Source organism: Lepisosteus oculatus, chromosome 1, assembly GCF_040954835.1.
Source record: "Lepisosteus oculatus isolate fLepOcu1 chromosome 1, fLepOcu1.hap2, whole genome shotgun sequence".
NCBI classification, from domain to species: Eukaryota; Metazoa; Chordata; class Actinopteri; order Semionotiformes; family Lepisosteidae; genus Lepisosteus; species Lepisosteus oculatus.
Window position 1 is genome coordinate 67904617 of NC_090696.1, and position 20432 is coordinate 67925048.

General features: G+C 43.0%; 1 protein-coding gene across 10 annotated transcripts in view; it reads left to right on the forward strand.

Annotated features, from left to right (window-relative positions):
- The window catches only part of LOC102696635 (amyloid beta precursor protein binding family B member 2), a 140593-nt gene that overhangs the window by 14914 nt on the left and 105247 nt on the right, over positions 1-20432 (forward strand). For 3 of the 10 annotated variants that reach the window (XM_069191720.1, XM_069191722.1, XM_069191725.1), the window contains exon 2: positions 17254-17417. The exons of the other annotated variants lie outside the window; for them this stretch is intronic. The gene's annotated coding sequence lies outside the window, so the exon portion shown is untranslated. The remainder of the gene's footprint in view (positions 1-17253; positions 17418-20432) is intronic. 10 annotated transcript variants of the gene reach the window in all.

A 20432-nucleotide genomic window follows, 5' to 3' on the forward strand; every position in this document is an offset into this window, starting at 1 on the left:
TGTTGAATTTTTTGTCAAGATGGAATTAAAAACAGAAATGGAAAAAAAATGACCCAAAGATGTCTGCAGAGGGGGAAATGAGGAGAAAGTCAAACCCTTCATAAATATGCACTGTTTTAGTTATACAAGGTCATCCTTCATTGCGCGCCTTCTGTTAAAGATATAGTGTATTTTCCACTGTTGCCATTACCACTTAAAAAATAGAAACGCATGATGAGGAAGTATCCCACAACAACAGCACTTTATTATAGCTCTAGATGGCTCCTGGGAAAAAAGAGAGTTTTGTATGAGTTATGAGTACCAAGAAGTACTTTGGCTGGTAAGAGTGGGGCTGCTTGTTCTTCTTGGGTAGCTCTGTGGACATTTTAGCCTCTGTTTCATCTGGCTGGAAGATATCTTTCCTGAATCATATATACTCATATCACCATTAGTGATTCATGCAGTAGACCTGTGTAAAATGTACCAGGTGTTGATGAATCACTGAAGGCTGCGTTTTTTAGGAAATAAAATTGGTCAGCATGACATTGCATAGCAGTGACCTACAGTTTCATCATGCCAGTTCAGTTTCTACATCAAAAGAGGTGTGTCAGGAGATATTATGCAGTTACCTCTTTATGTAACTATACCTACATAAAATTATAATAAAATATTTAGTTTTTATTGAGTCAATAATTTTATTTTATGTTTTGCACTTCTTACTGCTGTCTGTGACACTGGAAGGAAGCGTCGATGGGTCTGCAGTTCAGATTCCTAGCATTAAATCGGCACTACTTTCTCTGAAAATGATGACGATACAGTAGGTGTGTTCAAAATATTTTTACATTAAAATGGCAGGAGCTACTGCTTACAGTAAATACACTAAAACAATGGATAATTTCTGAAGATTGGAGGTCGCATTAAGTAAAGTAACAACACAAGACCACAAACCTGGTGGTAGGAATAAAGATTGTGACAAATTGTGTCACGGACTTGGCTTGGGTTTCATTTCTTGTATGAAATACAAGTGCTGTGTGAAATCGTTAACAGAATGAATCAGCTGAAAACATGTTCAGTTATTATTGAAATCTGACTGTACCCCTCTACATTAGCAGAGACCCTGGTCGTGTATAGGGAGAACCACTGCTTTTTATTCCAGACTAGCGGTCAGTTCTTTGTCCAATACTGGCCAGTTTACTTTATTCAGACAAAAGTTATCTCTGTCTACAGGTTGAGGACACATGTAGACCCTTTAGGTCAGGGGTCTCAGACAACATCCTTGAGGGCCTTGTGTCCTTTAGTTTTTGTTCCAGCTATGTTATCTGTGAGAGGTCTTGTTGTTATTGAATGAACTACATTTTTGTATTATTTCTTACCACGCTCTGAGGCGATTTGTATGTAACTGTATCTTTGATGAAGTGAATATCTGTATCTCACTTTCACAAATGTAAAAGACCTTGAGAGAAACCTCATATTTCATGATTATATTTTTAATTTAAAAAATAGGATGATTGTTTAATTGGCTTCTCAATGAGCTCTGGGCTTTGAGCTCCAGGGTGGGAAGATGCAGTGATGAACAGGCCGCCAAATTATAGAATGGATGCAGAAAATTCTTCGTGTAGTTCTGGGTCCTCACACCCAAGTCCTGTGGATCCCCAATCCAGTTAGTCAACACTGGTCCTGGAGAACTCCAATCCATATTTTACCCAGATCTCTCCAACCCTGCTCCTGCAGAGCTCTTATCCAGTCAGTCAGTAAATCCTATTGAAAGAGGAGAAACTGCATGAAGTAGCACTAACATCTACCCATTTGTGTTTTTCAGTGTAGGTCATAGAGTATGGGCTTAGAAACAAGTAGGATTAAATCTGAATTGAGATGGGATAGTTTGTGATAGTAGACACCAATGAAAAAAGTAAGCATGGTTAGAGTACACAGGTGTAGTCCAGCTGAGAGGCGTTGCTTAACGTTCGCTCTATTACACTGCAACCTTGCAGATAACCTTGAGTTGCGCAATGTATGGACTGCTCTCTTGGTTTAATATAAAGTATAAAGCAGCGTCATAGATTTATTTGGCTTTGCAGCTTCTTCATTGTGTATTTGAACATATGAAATTGTGTTGCATTTTGGTGTTGATAGTGGGATTAAAAGAAAAATAATCTTCTCGTAATAAGAATCGCAATCGCTTGTGGTGCCGAGAGGATGTCCTTCTTTAACCTTGGACATGACAACCCTATCAGAAAAATGTCCTGAGTTATGTTTTTGGACTGCAAGCTTTACCCTCGTCCCTGACCTACTGTGAGTGCCGGCTCGTAAATCCTGCTGTGCTTTAACTCCTAGACTCTTGACGCGTACAGGAAATAACTGTGGCATAATGAATTTTTGCTTTGTTCCGAACAAGTGCTGTTGGCGCTCAGGGACAGTAAGGCTGGTCGATGACTTTTAAAGGAAGAGTCCCGTGACAAAGCCAGGATGTTTGATCCATGTGTACAGATTCCAGATTCCATGTTCAGATTTCTGAAGCCAATGCATGTTCCTATGTTGTGTTCAAACTCCTCTTAGCGGTTTGTGTTGTAAGCCAATAAGGGCTTTTCAGAAACCCCTGGCTGACATGCTATCCAGGACTGTACAGTCCTGTCTGATGCATCACAGTTCCTACAGCTCTGTCGGCTCACTGTGAAGGAAGGCAGATTCTGTTGTACACTGTGGCTCTTTGCCTTTTTGTGCCAACTGTGGCCTAAGTGTGCAGTGTACTGCTGGGTATTAATAAGCGACCACCAATATCCTAATTAGGCATTTTTGTGTATACTTAAGTTTTCTGCTGTAATCTTTTTTTTGTTGAACAAGCATGCAGTGTTTTTCTTGGCTGAAGCTCCCAACTATGAAGAAGCAGGAAATATGTTTGGCAGCAGAATCAAGGTTTTGCGTTGGCAGTTCAGCCCTCAGTATGAAGGATGAGGATGCTGTTTGTGACTGAGGTGGATCTATGTAATCGAGAAGGTAGCTCATCAAGAGGTCTTCCAGGAGTGTCGCTAATACTTGAAATGAGTTTTGTAGGATTTCAGGCCTGCAGTCTCATGTTTGTACTGGAAAGTCTTATTTTCAAGGGCTCTGGACTGCGGCAGACCAGTTTGGCTGCTTTCTTTTGAAGATCTTGGTCATCCTGTTTTAAGAAGATTAATAACCGGTGGTGTGCCGTGACCTTTTCACCGAGTGGAACTGCTCTTTGGGGGTGGTGGGTAGCTCTGTGGCTAAGGATCTGCACCTGTGGCTGGAAGGTTGCCGGTTCAAATCCCGCGGCCAGCAGAGGAATCCTACTCCATTGGGCCCCTGAGCAAGGCCCTTAACCACAACTACTCCAAGGGCCCCGTATAAATGTCTGGCCCTGCGCTCTGACCCCAAGCTTCTCTCTCCCTGTCTGTGTGTCTCATGAAGAGCAAGTTGGGATATGCGAAAAGACAAATTCCTAATACAAGATATTGTATATGGCCTATTGGCCATATACAATATCTTATATACAATATACAATGTTCAATATACAATGTTCTTCTATAAGTAATCTTATAGAAGAACAATAAACAACGTGCAATAAAATATTAAGAATTTGCTTACCACAGTTCTCAGCCAACAAAATCAGGCACAGTTTGTGATAGCAGGCATGCTGTTAGGTGTTGCCGGCTAGTTTTGTGGAGCTTGGCAAGTGTTGTATAAATGATTTAAACCATGGTATCCTCATACCTTCATGACACTTGTCACTCTGACATGTAGTAGGCACGTACAATAGCTTCTGGCCCCACATGCACTCACACTCTTTCACTAACGTACTAAAATAATGGTAAAATTTGAGTAAAAAATTTCCAAGTCTGTAATGGGAAGTTGTTTTCTAGGGTATCTATAAAACCTTCAGGACTACGGCTCTTGACCTGACTCAGACTCTCACCTTGCGACTTTTTTCACAAATCACTTTTTTTCCCCCCATGTACATATCAAAAGGATGTTTCACCCAGTCTGCTAAAGGAATGGGCAGCGGAGCCGGTCTTGTTTCTTCATGTGGGTTTTTTCAAGTCGTTATTCTTCTGCACGGCCCACTGCAGCTTTGGTTTTCACTTTTCAGATCTGCTGTTGTCTGTGAAGGACTCCTTTGCCCTCCATTCCTAAGAAATTACAAGGTTTCAGGTCGGGAACACATGCCATCCGAGATCTGCCATAACCAACTCCGTGATTTGACAAGGGCCTCCTTACGTGACCAAAGTATAACAATTTGAAATACAGTAACTTGAAACTCAGCTTACAGTCACCCTGGGCGAGACAAAAAGAGTAGCCCAATCACCATGCTGCATAGGTAGACTCAGGGTTGGTATGCAGGGAGCTGTATTGTTTTAAGGAAAATGATTGGTGGGTTTTATCGTGTGGTTCTACTCTGAAATAGCCTCAGAAAGGAACTGTGGTGTTGACTCTGCATCCGCACCGCACCAGTCCTCTTGATGCCTTGCTGTGGGCGGCGAAACCCTTCACTGCTCGATTTGTTTTGAGACGATATTTGAGTAGCTGTTTTTCTGCGCTGCTTGGAATAGCTGTGTGTGCGGTTCTGGATTGGTCAAATATGGTATCGGCCGCAACGCGAACTGCTGCTCTTGCGCCTCCCTCTCCTTCTGTCCCGCTCTTTGCAATTTTCTGCATTTTTGTTCTGTGGGAACATTTCGGGCCGTAAAAAAAAAGGTTTGGGAATGCTAGCTGTGGCCGTCTTCGCCAGCAGCCCACACGACCTCTGGAATGAAACGGCTGGGTTTCGGGCTTGATTAAATCGCAGCCGTTTCAGCTCGCTTGACTAGGGGTCATTGGTTTATCTGGTTTGCTTTCCTACCAGTGTGTAGATCGCAAATGCTGACAAACACATTGAGAAAGGGGAGCGCTGCACATGTTCTGCCATTGTGTCTGTGTGCTTTCATTGCCTTTGGGCTTATCTTTTTTTAATCAAATGAGACCTTTTCCAGTGATTTGCAGTACTGACACCAGGCAGCATAAAGGGGTGAACCGTCATTTGTTCAGCTTTGCAGTGAATTAACGCTGGACAGTATCTTTTCCTTTTATATCTCTTTGGGATATCAAGTCTATTATCTCAGTGGAAGACGAAAGTTATGCTGCGCCCTTTGGGGGTATTTTACACTTTCTACACATTGAAGTTGCAGCATAAGCATAGGAAAATAAACTGTTGTCAGAGTTTTTCATGTCTGTATTCTGATAATATAATAATTTGTATTATTCCTTACACTTATATAGTGCTTTTCTGGACACTCCACTCAAAGCACTTTACAGGTAATGGGGATCCCCTCCACCACCACCAATGTGCAGCCCCACCTGGGTGATGCGACGGCAGCCATAGTGCGCCAGAACGCTCACCACACATCAGCTATCAGTGGGGAGGAGAGCAGAGTGATGAAGCCGGTTCATAGATGGGGATTATCAGGAGGCATTGATTGTTAAAAGCCAGTAGGAAACTTGGCCAGGACGCCAGGGTTACACCCCTACTCTTTTCGAGAAACACCCTGGGCTTTTTAATGACCACAGAGACTCAGGACCTCGGCTTTACGTCTCATCCTAAGGACTGCGCCTGTTTACAGTATAGTGTCCCCGTCACTATACTGGGGCATTAGGACCCACACAGACAGCAGGGTGAGCGCCCCCTTCTGGCCCCACTGACACCTCTTCCAGCAGCAACCTTAGTTTTTCCCAGGATGTCTCCCATCCAGGTGCTGACCAGGCTCACGCCTGCTGAGCTTCAGTGGGCTGCCAGCTGCGAGCTGCAGGGTGAGATGGCTGCTGGTAAAACTGAATTCAGGAACATTGAGTTATACTGCTTTGTCTTTGCAAAGGCAAAGTTCAGTGATGCTCTAATGATGCACAGTCTCACCCCACAGTGTCAAGCATTTACAGAGGGGTTAATGCATTAATCCATCGTGAACGCTCCTGGACTCGGGCAAGACTGACCTGTCCATGTGGAGGACGTGGTCAGAGCTCTTGCATCGTTAGAGACCAGGGAACCACTGTACGGAGGACTGAGGCGCTGGAGGGATGTTGGGGAGGTAGGATTGGGAGAACGAATAACAGAGCTATGCTCCACACTCAATGAAAGGTTTTTTTTACTCATAAGTGCAGCAGTAAACGTTTCCTTCCTACCGTTTCCTAGGAATGTATGCTCATCACCAGGTTCAGTGAAGGATTAGTGACCTCGGATTTGTACCGGAGCAGCAAGCTTTAATCTTTCCCTTCAGGGCAGGAGGACAAAAGATAAAAATGGCAAAATCTGAGAGGAGTTGAAAGTGGGCTTCATTTTTCATGCTGTTAGGCAGCCTCCAGAGCTGTGGTATCTTCATTCTTCTGTTCTTTTAAAATCATATTTGGGGGGGGGACCTGCAATGCAGAGTCATCTTGTGTTATTCTGATATTTTATCACTTAAAAAAAGAAATGTGCCCATTTTATTTTTATTTCCCCAAAAGTGTAAATACATTCAAATTACAAAAATGTTCTCAAAGTGATTTTGCCATTTTTGTTTTTATTCTAAACCCTTTTGAATGCTTATTGGTCATTTTGGGGCTTACAGAGGAGTTGTTTACTATATATATATATTATATGTACAACATTCAAATACATCCGTATTCAAATGGAGAAATGAAGAAGCATCAGTGTTAACCTTCACTGCTAAAAACACAGCAAAGTAGCTGTTGTCATGTCTGTATGTAAAGTAAGGGATTAATAATGAATGATCTGGAGCACAGCTGGGATGTTTTTGATCTCTGCTGTCAATCACTGATGGACCTGCTGAGTGACCACACTTTCCCCTGACCGTTTGTTGTGAGTGAGGGAAGCTGATCCAGATCTGCTGAGGTTGATCCTCTGGAAGTTGGACGTCCTGACATTGAGTGGAGTTGCCTTTTGCTCAGATGTAAATGCCAGCCCACTGTTTTAATGAAGGTCCCAGTAAATCTCTTTGTATAGTGCAGGTATATTTATTATCCCCAAAGATCAGATGCATCTCATTGCCCTTTGATTGCTTTTGGATTGAAGAGATAAGGGGAGAAGCAATCACATTTTCCGCAACATCAAAATGAATATCTCCAGAACATATTCTCAAAGTAATTCCAATGGAAACCTTTTAGGAAAAAAAAAACATTTGCAATATAATGTCTTTGACTGGAAAAACTGCTACCTTAATTGCTAACGGCGTTTGTGCTCATATTCTCTTCTTTCACAGACACCCACAGTATTATTATTCTCCATCTGCTGCTTAATTAATGTAAGTGGCACAGTTATGTTCAAATGTTAAAAAAACGATCGTTCGGTTTCATCACCGTTATCACCACAGCACCTCAGCGGTGCTGATTATTGGAAAAATGTGTAAAAGGACTAGTGAAAAAAAGACTAAAAATTGGTGAAATTATGATTGTATGTAATCACATACACATCCACCAGCCATCTCACCCTGCAACTCCCAAGTGGCAGCCCACTGGAGCTCAGCAGGTGTGAGCCTGGTCAGTACCTGGATGGGAGACCTCCTGGGAAAAACTAAGGCTGCTGCTGGAGGAAGTATTGAGGGGCCAGTAGGGGGCGCTCACACTGCAGTCTGTGTGACGGGGACACTATACTGTAAAAAGGTTCCGTTCTTCAGATGAGATGTAAAACCAAGGTCCTGACTCTCTATGGTCATTAAAAATCCCAGGATGTTTTTCTAAAAGAGTAGGGGTGTTACTCAGGCATCTCAGCCACATTTGCCTGTGACCTTTACCAATCATGGCCTCCTAATGAATAATAATGATAATTAATAATTGCTTACACTTATGTAGTGGTTTTTCTGGACACTCCAATCAAAGCACTTTACAGGTAATGGGGACTCCCCTCCACCACCACCAATGTGCAGCCCCACCTGGATGATATACCCATCTTTGAATCGGCTTCTTCACTCTGTTCTCCTCCCCACTGATAGCTGGTGTGTGGTGAGGAGCGTTCTGGTGCACTATGGCTGCTGTCGCATCATCCAGGTGGGCCTGCACATTGGTGGTGGTGGAGGGGAGTCCCCATTACCTGTAAAGCGCTTTGAGTGGAGTTTCCAGAAGAGTGCTATATACTGTAAGTGTAAGGAATTATTATTATCACAAAATAGTGACTTTTGGAGGTGAAATAGGCTTTTATTTGGAAAAATAAAAGATTCAACTACATGGTACAGCTTAGTACTCTCAGTCTGAAAAAACACTTTCAAGCTTGCTACAAAAGAATGCCAACTGATCTTGCCAGCGGTTTGCATTTTCTTTTAAAGTTAGTTTAAAAACACCAGCAAGTACTTTCAGCTGGCTTGTCTCTCTGCCTGAAGAAAAAAAGTTCAATTTAAAAGCAGCCTGCTGGTTTTGCCAAGATTTTGTGTACAAAAAGGCTGCGAGCCTAATTAGGTTGAAAATGCCAATTACTGACCTTGTTTAAGCGACAAAATGACTGGATAGAAGTGAAGAATTGTAGAACAATTATTGTATAATTCACGTACAGGATATACTAAAAATTGAATGTTAAAAAAAGAGTACTGTAGCAAATTTGTTTAAAAAAGGAAGTGTAAAGGCAACCTAATAATTTGGAGTGATTTATTCATTCCAGTCCACTTTTATTTTGTGTATAAATAGAAAATTTAAAAGAACACAACTCCCTTTTACCTGCAGAAAACATCAACTGTTGAGACGAAAAGCCCTCAGCTTGAACATGGACATTGAGACAACCTCCTGAAAAAATAATGGGAAGAAAAGCAAAAGCCATAAAACTTACGTTTTTATTAATATTTTAGCTTAACTATTACAGAGACGTAATGGTTGTTTTGTCTCGTATTGTGTTGCTATGGTGATTCCTTTGGACCATCAGATGAGTTGAGTTTGGATTAGATGAGTTGAGTTGCGATGAGGATGATCTCCACATCTGCCACTGTCCAGAATTTAGCTTGCACGACGGACTGCGAAAGGAACTGGTCGCTGAAAACTCACGGATGTTTCTGTAGGAATTCCCAGGTGCGGACATTGTGGAGATCAGTAGGTGATGCTTCAGCTTAATCATTAGTCCTCCATGAGGCTTCTCTTTCGAGGAGAGCTGTTGGTGCGTGACTGTGATTCACACGGCGCTCGGCTGTAAAAGCCTCGCAGGTTCATTTAAATGGGAATGACTGTGCATGCGTGCTCGCTCCAGGGTGATTTTCTTTTCATCCGAGTGTTGGCTTGGAGGAGTTGTTTAGGGAGTCAGTGCTTTGATTTTCCACCCATGTTGGCTTACCACTTATGCAGTCAAACGGGGAAAAAAAAAACAACAACCTTTAATTTAGGACAGTTTGTACGAAGGATGAGAACCGACACACACATCTCTTGCCAGATGAGTCAGGCTTTTTTCAGTTCTTCCCACAGCGTGCTAATTGACCTACATGGACTCTTGCAGCTGTTCCTAGGTTTTAAGTGTTAATTGCCTCCGTCAAAGTCAACCTTCCTGAGCTCCCAGTTGCTGGCTGAGTGTCTTGTGTAGCTGCTTCTTGCTCACCTGTATCTTCCTTCAGGCCTCTCTGGGGACCCTTAGTGTCCTCAATGTAACTGTTTGACATGCTGGCTTTAGTTGGAGCCCTACAGTGCATGAGCTGAAGACCATGTGGATTTAGAGCATATCTGAACGTCTAGCAGATGGAATGTGTTGTTTTTCGAAAACGAACTGGGCAGAGCTGCTCCTTTCCACGTGAATCCTCTCGGCGTGAGTTTAAGGGAGAAGTCGGCTCTCAGCTTTATTGTCGTGATCCTGAATAACGTTCCTCCTCCCACACAAGCTGCTGAGTCCCGAGACTGAATTCAGAAGCGTTTTCACACTGTATGTATTCAGGGTGATCAGCTGGTGAGTGATAGACCTTTTCTAGAGAAAAAACAGATCTTTTTTTTTATTTTAAAAAAAAGCAGCGGTACATTAGCTTTGTTTCTTGAAGAAGAGGTCTGGCAAAGTTGGGAGAGGAGTCTCCCTTCACAATTCAGAAATATGTTGACTCTTCTTCTAGTCCTCTGCTGTGCCTCTGTTGGGAATCCTTGATGAAGTCTTAACCAAAAAAAAACATGTATTATCTACAAGGGAGTCTTATATCTGAATCTCGACAAACCTTCACTGAACTGTTCTCTCATTAGGGAAAAGGCTACATGCCGTTTGCTGGCTTGGATGGAATTTGTCGTATATTTTCAATAACAGTATGAGAATGTGAGATATGACCTGGGTATGAATCCGCTGCAGACTAGAAACTTGTCTAAGCCTGAAGCTCTAATTTTTTTTTTTCCGTTGCGGTTGCAAATTCCAGTGGCTGTTTATTCCGTGATACGGGGCCAATACAATGTCAAACGGGGTATTAAACACTCTCACCAAAAATGCATACTGAGGCAATGTTTTTTTCTGTACCTTTTCAAAATCTTGATCAAATGACAGCACTACGTATCTTAGTTCGACAAACAATGTGGGGTTTAAGTTGCACAGTGTCTGCTGAACAGTGTTCTGTGAGTGCAAAGGACCAATTCACATAAGAAAATTGCCCCTACATCATTTAAGGGCTTTTACACAGTCTGGTTGGAAGGCACAGGTTGAAGCTCAGTGTGAAAAGCAACAGTCTGTTTGAATCATGCTTCAGGTGCTCAGTTTTAAGAACGTAATGGTGCCGATGTAGTTCATAATTAAAATGTTGTCATATTTCCATTAACCTCTTTAGAACGTGGATGGTTGAATGTCAGATTAATGAACCATAGCTTTGTACTCTGTTTCATTTCAGTTTTTTTTTGTGTTGAATGAATGAAATTTCGTTGTGATGTGATGGCTTTCCTCATTCAGTCAAGTTTTGCTTCCAGTTCATCCATTTGAAGGTGACAAGGTGACTGAGGACTGGAGACAGAATATCAAGCTCTTGGACCTTAAGTAGGGTGTTAATTGTGAGTCGGAGCCTCGCCCACACTTATTGACCATTAACTTTAAGATTGATCTTGATAATTTGGAGGTATTTACTTAATTTCTGCAAGCTCACAATAATACCCCTTATGCAGCTGTTGTTGTAGTTTTCTCATCCCCATCTATAAATTAGCTTCATTACTCTCTTCTCTGCCCCACTGATAGCGCACTATAGCTGCCAGTTGCATCATCCAGATGAGGCGACACATTGGTGGTAGTGTAAGGACAATTATTATTGTCAATGATTTGTCTAGCAAAAAGAAAAAAAATGGCTGTGCTGCCTTCGAGTGAACTGTTACATGTCCAGCTTCATTTTTTTTTTCCATTGATTTACCAGTCATTGATGGGAATTTATTCCCATCTTTCCAGGACGGTGCAGGCATGTTGTAAATATCCCCTTTTAATGGTTGGATGAGCTCAAACAGCTTGATCATTGCCTGTGATTTACTTGAACATTTAGACAGGCCTCTTGGAAGCTGATGTGCATGGAAAACATCTTTCAGATCTTGACTGGATGTTTGGTGGGGGGGTGGACTAGGTTCAGGCCCTTTTGTGTGTCCCCTCCATCGCGCTGTACTCTCCCTGTTCATGTCTCTGTGGTCGGCCCTGCTGCCCTGAGAGTGCTCATCGATAGGGATTCTTGTCATGCTTCACTGCGTCAGGCAGCTGACTCGCACACAGCTCTCTGAGCTCACGGCCTGTCCTGCCCGCCCGCAGAGATGAGCCCGGCTGAGCTGAGCCGTGTTTCTTTGCTTTCTCCCTAGGCAAGGGGCCAAAGACATCCTAACCTGTTTCTGTGAGAGAATGGAATTATGTTTTGATCCCTGTATAATCCTGTACGAGGGGGTTATTTTCTTGATGTGCTTTGCAGGATCAGCTCAAGGATGCCACAGGTCCTGTCACTGTCATTTAATCTTTTGATGGAGCTGGGGTGAATTGAATTACTATTGTGGGACGGTGCCATAGTTTGTGTGTCTTGTTTTTTTGTAGCACCAGTGTGTATCATGGTCACTATTTGAGAGCAGTTCATATAAAGTGCTGTATAAGGGTTGTGATGGTTACAAACATGGATTTATAAGGAGTTAAAAGTCAAATATCTGCATAACTGTCTACGTGCATTAATGTTAATAATGTTTTAGAAGTAGTGAGACTTTTAGGGGGTTCTTCATGAGTTTGTCGCCTTTTAAGTTTTTTCAGCTGCATGCTTTTCTACAAAGTGCCATTGTGAAGCTGAACTGAGAAATAGCTAATTTTAATATGAGTTAATTAGGCACGTTTGAAATGTGCAATTTACGTTGGTTGATGTATAATATTCCAGATGTAAGAGTCTTCAGCTGGTAGAAACTGGACAGGGTTCCACCCGTATCTCCTATGCTGTTAGAGTTTCCCCGGAGTGTGTAGGTCCCATTGAGGGGCTGATAAGTGAAAGTGGATTGTGATGCTTCATCATTTTAATCGAAATAATACATGTTTTTGGAGCTTCAGTTCCAATTCTTTGAGTGTGATATATTGAATACCCTCTGAACTAAAGCAGCATTGACTTGAATGCTCTGTGATTTATATTTAAGGAACAGGATTAGGCATATACAGTAGTTTGACTAACCAAGTGTAATTGTTTTCTGAACAGACGTTTTCTGTTCGGCCGGGGATCGTCATGACTTTCGCTCTCGTGTCTAATTTCGCACGTCTTGTAATGAATTGTGGTTTTTTTTTTCAGTGAAGCTGGTGCTTTGCAGAATGATGGTGATTCCAGAGGAAGGTGGAAAAGCTCAGTACTAAGAGTGCCCACGTCTTCATGAAGGAGTTTTAAGAGTTAGGGTTTCACTATTCTACGTTGATTTTGAAAGGCCCAGGATGGTCCCAGCTGCTAATGTACCTTAGCAAACCGAGGATTTTGTAGTCTGCAGTGACTCCAGGTTCCTGTTCCCATGTTGGACGGTGATGGATGCTGTCTGGTGTTAGTGTTACATCTCTTCCCCTCCAAGGCTGTGTGCTGAGGCTGCCCAACCTCTGCTCCCAGGATTCTAGGTCTCAGAGCGCTAGAAATGCCCAGTCATCTTGATGCTTTTGTGTTCTTGCAGGAAATGAATTGTACTGGAACAAAAACAAACAACCGCATTGTTTCTTGGGTGTTCATTTGAAAGTAAAAGTGGTTTGCACATGTGTTCCAAAGTAATTAGTACATGTTTTTGCAGGTGTGTTGTACAAAGGTGTACAGCTTGCAGTACTTCTTCATTAGTAGGGTATATGTGCTAGGTCAAAGTACAATTGAGCTATTTGGAATGAACTTGAATTGAATGTTATGCAGGTTCCTAATCATTGCTGTGTAATAAAATCACACTCCCAGTGCAATAAACCTTAACTAGCATTTACTTTAACTTAAGTGCATGTTTACATACTGTGACTGGTTGTACTCAGTGAGTAGATGTCTGTTTTCGCGTGTTATGGTAATGTGCCGAGGAAATTTAATTTTGAAACCTCTTGGCTGATTTCCATCTGGTGCGCACCTGTGAGTGGTTTTCTAAAACTGGGCGCCTCAAGGTTATTTTCTGAAGTTTTAATCAAGGCTAGCTATCATAGTAAGAAGAGCTCTATAAGAAACATTTATATCATCTCTGCTTTTAAAGAGAGGGGCTAATGATTTCAGGATGTTTACAGCGCCATATTTGTTGGAATTGAAAATTTAAGCTGATGACTTCAAAAGCCTGGCTTAGAGCAAGCAAGCCCTGTGAGGTAAATGACACGTACATCAAATGTGTTTTTTAAGTTAAATTGCTGTAATTTGCTGTGTTCAGGTTTGGAAACGCTGTTCTAATGTCTTTGGGGTTGTATTTGTCAAGGTGAGACATCCCCATCAGATACCATCTGTTCAACTTATTCAAGGCAGATCACTCACTTAAAAAATGTCACCTTTAAAGGCAGGATATATAATCAACTGGCAAAAAGTTTTTATGCTGACATTCATATTGTCGGGAAATGATAAAAAAGCAAACAGAATGTACACATGTACTGTATAGTTAAAAAGTGTAGAATTTAATTCTAAGGACATCATGCTAAACATCTTGCTATGCTGGTATTGGTCCAGAAAAGAGAAAATAGATCAATTCCAGGGTTTAAAGGAATGTCCTACAGATCAGTTACAGGTATTTAAAATCACCCTGGCCAACCCACTGGAACTCCTGATCTTAAAGAGTTGTGGGCGTATGGTGGAAGCTGCCCAGCCATTTTCTTGAAGATGATATCCTGGCTTCCTTTGAGAAACATCTGCATGATTCTCAGTTCAACTACCTACCGAACAGGCTCGCCAGACCAAACGATCTCCTCTCATTTCAAACCTTCCCTCTGATCTCAGCTGCGTTGCGCTCGGCTGTGCTGTGTTTTGCTCTGCTGTCCTTAACTCTGGTGACTCTGTGGGTTTGACATGGGCTGTTCTTGTGAACGGCACCTGGCAGTTGCTCTGGCCTTGTGAAGGCCTTCGGGGAATTCCTCTGGGAGGAGTGGAAGGAAAGGCCCCAGACTGACCGCTGCTCATCTGCAGATGCTGGTACGGCACGTGCAGTTGTCCGCAGGAGAAAGAAACCATTTTCCGAAGTGCCCTTGAGATTTAACCTTGATTTGTTAAGTGTGAGACAGCTGTCGTCTGTCTCTCCCAGGTGTCGTGTGGCACTGAATGCGTTTGCAGAGGTCTTGATAACGCCGCAGTGTCTGGATGGCAGAAGACGCATTTGCTGTGAGCTGAATTCTTGTGTTTCTTCTCTGGCATCGGCTGGGCAGCACGTTTTGCCCATCTGTTTTTACCGCAGGTTGGAGAGAGAGAGAGAGGAGGTTGTCCTTCACTCACGGCTCTTACTTTGGTTTCTTCACATGCAACCCCAGAAACCACAGGGCCTCTTTTTTGTGGCCAGGCAAGGGCCCAGTGAGCAGGCCCAGGGCCAGCACAAACCAGCGGCGTTTTGGAATCTTTACATGGGTGGCACGCTATGAAAACATCTGCAATGAGTTCCAGATCCTTTGCTACTGTGATCTTAAAACCTCACTCATAGTCTGTTCATGAGCAGCACACAGGATTTCTGTCGCCTCTTAGAGTCCAGCGTCTTGGCTGTTTTAAAAACTATGTTACGGGTGTTGTTTCCTTCTTGTGTTATTTGTAGATTGCGCGGCAGCTGCAACTTGAGAAGCTAGTGTTTTTAAAAAATGGAATCTGAAGAGGGCGGGCTGAAAATACGAACTTTGGCCGCAGTTCACAGTTTGCATGCTTTAGGTGTTTCTGAGGTACGTTCTGAGAAACCCGTACCCTCAAAAAATGTCTGGATGTTTCTCAGAACTCATCTGCTAGAATCTCAGGCTTGAATGTGCAGAATCGATCTCAAACCCACCCTTAACTGGAAGGTTGCAGAATCCACAGTTCCGAGTTCAGGGACCAAACCACTCCCACCACAGTGCTGCCCAATTAATCTTGAGTAAGGTGGGGCTGAGACAGCAGGCTGCATCTGTTCCCCACTCTTTTGATTGTGTAACATGTCCTTAGAGTAAATACCTGCACAACCTTCTCACTCAGAGAGACCCCTCCTCTGGTATTGCATACCTGTCTGGGCAAGACTTCTGACAGAAATAATTGTAGTTTTAATCCCCAGAATGGATTTCCAAATGTTACTTATAACTTGCTTTTCTAATCGTTTGTGAAAGCCTGCGTCTGTTCTGGCGTGACTCAGAAATGCCCCCTATCATCGCAGTGATTTCAGAGAGATGATTTGTTACCTAATGAGAATGTAAAAGGAACAGAAGGGGTTTATATCTGTTTCGAGCACAGCTGCTTCCGTGTCGGTGTTGCTTGCGAACGCCGCTCTGGTTTTCTTGCTGGGGCTCAATGTGAAACGCGGCTTTGCGCTCGGCGTTGATGAAACAGAAGCAACTTCTTTCCAGCGGCGTCAGCTCATTCGAATTCATCAGGGTTGTGGTAGATGAAAGGAAGGCTGTTCTGTGTGTTGGGAGCTGATCACGTGATCCAGCAGACTCCCTGTGGGCCCTGCCTGACGATCCAGCCAGCCTGTTGCAGCGCCGTCTTACACCAACCAAAACCAAAGCAGAGTTCGAATGTGGCAAATCTTTGGGAAATGATCAGGCTCACTATGGTAGAAAGTGCGAAAAAGAAATTCCTCAGTTACACGTTAAAGGGACATTCATAGTTTACATGGTTTAAATATAGACAGGAACACACAATTTGGTCGATCTTTCTGTCCTTTTACTGTCTGTAAATAGTGAAATTAAAACTGTATGTTGTCTTCCAGTGCTTTGAGATCTTTTACTCTTTTGGTCACCACTTTACAAAAAAAAAAGACATTACTGCTCTGATATCAGCCCAGAGAAGACCAACCAGATGTATTCTGGCACTTGAAATATCCTACACTGACAGGCTAAAAGAACCAAACCTTTTTAGTTTTGAACAGAGAAAACTAGAAGGCCACCAGATGCAAAGTGAACAGTCATCACCTTTCCTCTTCTGGTTTTGAGGACAAGAAAAAGAGACCGTCAACTGAGGTGACAGAATTCCCAAACTCATCAAGAGGGCTAGACCTTAACAGGACAATCTCCAGGGGGCTTTGTTACAACTGCCCTCCACAACCCTTGGTTGTTCTGGGGACCAGCTGCCCAAGGCACAAGTTACCTTCCTCGTGCGGGACAGCTGAGACCTGTTCCTTTAAGGCTCAACTCCTTAGACTGACATTTATCCCCATGCAAGAGGGAATGGAGGGAGTGATGTGTGTGCGTGAGTGAGTGACTCTGCACTGGAATTCAACTAGCCGTTCAGTACAAGGCTCAGGGTTGCCCAACCCTATGTTAGGTTAAATAGTGAAAGCTGGAAAATTTAAATTAAGGGATTTTAAAGTGGCATAATGCACTTCTCATTTAAAAGAGTGTTTCTCAATCCTTTGTTGTGCCCATTTCCCAGCTCCCTCTGGCCCTCTTCATTTGTGGAGACCACTTAGGCTTAAAACGTAGCAATGGATGAAAGAATCATGAACTAGAGGGTGGGACACAGTGGGAGGGTGTAAAAATGCAGAAGGTGAATGTTTTCCCATCAGCAGCAGTGTTATTCCTGGATTTGTGCAGCTGGCGCCTGCTTGTTGGGCTGGCTGAAGCAAAGGAGGAATTGGTGGGTCTTAACCAAATCCTCCCCGTTTATCCTGGGAAGCTGATATCACCTCCTGTATGGATATCTGTGGGAAAACAAACTGCAGAAGCCCTGCCGAGTCGCTTGACATTTCTCCTTGCTTTATCCTCCTTCCTCCTTTCAGAGTCAAATTCCCTGCCTGAGCAGACTCAACAAGCTCCCGAGGACGGGGGGAGGTTGTCAGTCAGTCGGCTCGCGAGCTGTCAGAAAGCGGTCACTGTGGTGTCGTGGCGATATCGGCAGTGTGTACAGAGTGAGGCTCCCTGCATCGCTATTGGCGACCGGAAGGTGTGTATTTTTGTCCTGCTGTCAGGGTGAAAGCACAGCCTGGCTATAATAGGCTGGGTGACCTCATGCTGAAGGTTGTATGGAGGACCTTATGTTGTGAAAAGCCTGTGGGTTTCCATGACTCCAGATTTCTGGGTCCCTGGTCTAGATGAGACACGCAGAGCTGACCAGTCACTCCAGCTGGCACGGGATATATCTCGCTACTCCAGGCAGGGAGGTCTTGAGTCTGCTGGTGAAAAAGTACAATTGCTGTGCAGGAAAAAAAAGGCAGGATAGAATTCCACAAGTTAATTGGTTTAGGCCATTATTTTGGCCTAGTAGACTTTGAAAGGACAACTCAATAATCCTTTTATGCAACAGTAATGCAGAAATTAGGCATCAGCGAAAAAGTCTGTGACCATTACAGACGGAGAGCTTTGCCAGAAGTATGACTCATTCGGTCCCTTCTTAAGAGTTATAAGGAAGTGATCACTCTCTAATTTATCAGTTCATCCTGCGATAAGGAGGCCTGCATACTGTGTGCAGGTCAGTTGGATTTCAGTTGTGTTTGGTGTCTCAGATTAACCTGAACCTGTATTTTTTAACCTTTTGTTTCAGCCCGAAAGTTCACACTATCCCCTGAAATATTGGCGCAGACACAAACCTCAATCTACTGTATGCAGTGCTTTTTCATTGGTTCATCTTTGACCGCTGAGTGAACCCCAGTTTTATTGTGGTCCTTGTCCATTTAGGGCAGTTTTAACAACAATATCCAAGACCATGTTACCAGAAGCAAGGCGGTTTTGCTTCTGTTATCTGTGAACTGTTTTTCTTGCCCCGGAGGCCCTGTCTGTTGTAATTAACACTGCTTATTCTTCAGTCTCTCTCCTGTGGAGAGATGTGGAGACAGGGAGGAGAGTGATGGAAACAGCCCAAGCTCAGGGTCTCAGGCACGAACATCCGCCAGCAGAATTCAGCTTACAGGGATTATTTCCAACCTCTTGTTAAAAAGTTGCAAATGGCAAATTGATTTTGGAGAAGGGGAAATGTTTAAATGAAAGAAGTCATTGGGGGCTGTGCACGTAACCTGCGAGAGAGTGCAGACGTTAATATAAAGAAGAAATGACCTGTAATCATTATGCCTGCAGTTGTGCTTTTTAAATTTAAAGCGCCTCGGTAAGGTCAACACCAAAGGTTTATTCAGAGAATCTCCCCGAAAAGTCCAAGGAGTCAAATACAAAATATACAGCAAGCAAAGGCTTTATCAAGTCTTGTTAAACAACAGAAAAGAAAACATTAAATAATAATTACAATTTAGCATTTGATAAAGGATCAGGATTTCTTCAGTTGAGTTCAGGTATGGTGGGCTTTCATTTTCTTTCTTAACAAAAAATGGATTTACAGATACAACATATACAAAGTAAAATAATATACTGCATTATTCTTTCATTTTGCTATTATATTATGTTTTTTTATATAATTAACTAATGACATTATGCCAGCATAGAAGGGGGGGTTACGTTTAGAAATGCACTCAGCAAAAGCCCAACTTGTGCTTGTCAAACGTGTCTTGTTTTTTTAAGAAGAAACTGTTGGTCTTTGCCAGAGAGACTTGTTCTGTGGATCAGGTGATTTTCAGCATCGTTTGGCTCTAACCCAACTCTCCTTGCTGAGAGAACTGAATCCAGGCTCTGGTGGGCTCTGGAGTAAACGTGGTGCCCACCACGGCCTCCACTGACCTTGGTGCTTCTCTGTGTAGAAGCAGTCTGTTCAGGATTCCCATGATCCTGTGTGCCTAATGGAACTGTGTGCCATTCTGGACATGTGGTTGGGCAGATACGGTGTTCCAGCCTTACAAATACCACTGCAGGTATTAGGCATGTTTAAGAAAAACCTGGCGCCAGCACTGAGCGTCTTGTTTGGGTGACAGACTGCAATGCAGCATGGGAATTCATTTTCGTCATGTCTTGTCTTCCTGCTGTTCTTCTTGCTGTTGCTGTTGTGTTACCTGGAAATGGTAGGCCTCTCTCTAAACCATGTCAATCCCACTTATTATTTCATAAAACCCACTGTAGATCTTCACTGTTACTGGACCAGTAGTACCACTGAATGCCATTGAAATTGAAGTGAAGACAAAATCCTGGATTTGTAGTTCCGTATGTGCTGATCTGGCCATGCTACAGTGAATTTAGGAGGCCAGATTAATGATTAGTCATGACAGGAAACAATGAAAGCAGCAATGTAAGTGTGTTTCTTTTACAGACATTCTGCTTAAATGTCTTTTGTCTTAAACAGAGAGGTGGTAAGGGAAATTGTTATATGTACAAGACGAAATGTTTAATATCTTCAGAGATATTAATAAAGCCAACCCAAGGCACTACTTTGGGACTGAAAGTAGTGGCAGTAATGTGTAAAACTGAAATTGGAGACACTTGTTTGCTTTGTGTTTACTGTTAATTCTCTATGGATGTCTCTTTCTGCAATGATTCAGTATCTGCTCCTGATCTTTTCCTGTGCAGCATATTGTTGCTATAGTAGGTAATTTAAAGCAAGGCAGCTAAGAAGAGAAAGAAATTGCATTTTCTGTGACCTGAGGGTGAGGATCTGATGAAGTTTCTAGATCTGCAAACAGATAGATATTTTTTAGATCATGAGAAAACCTCCCTGAACTACAAAGTGTGCTATTGTGTGCTACCTGTGTACATTGCGTATGCCTGGAACATAAAGTGTGGGTCTCACAGATGGTCTGAGGGAGTCATTTGTGAAATGGTATGCCTGTAGTAGGGTATTTTTGAGGCTCTGGCCTGACGGAAGAAACAAGGTAAATAAAAGTCCGAACAGGCAGAGGTCAAATAAGTCATTAATTAGGACTGGGGATTTAGAGCGGAAAGAGAACCAGCAGGCAGTGGTCTCCAGCACCACGATTGAGAGTCGGTGGTGTGCCGTATCTCCTCGGTGGTGTACCGTACCGCAGCTCCTCTGTCAGCTGCAGCTTGGTGGGAGTGGACAGGGGAGAAACTGTGGACTCGGGCGTAG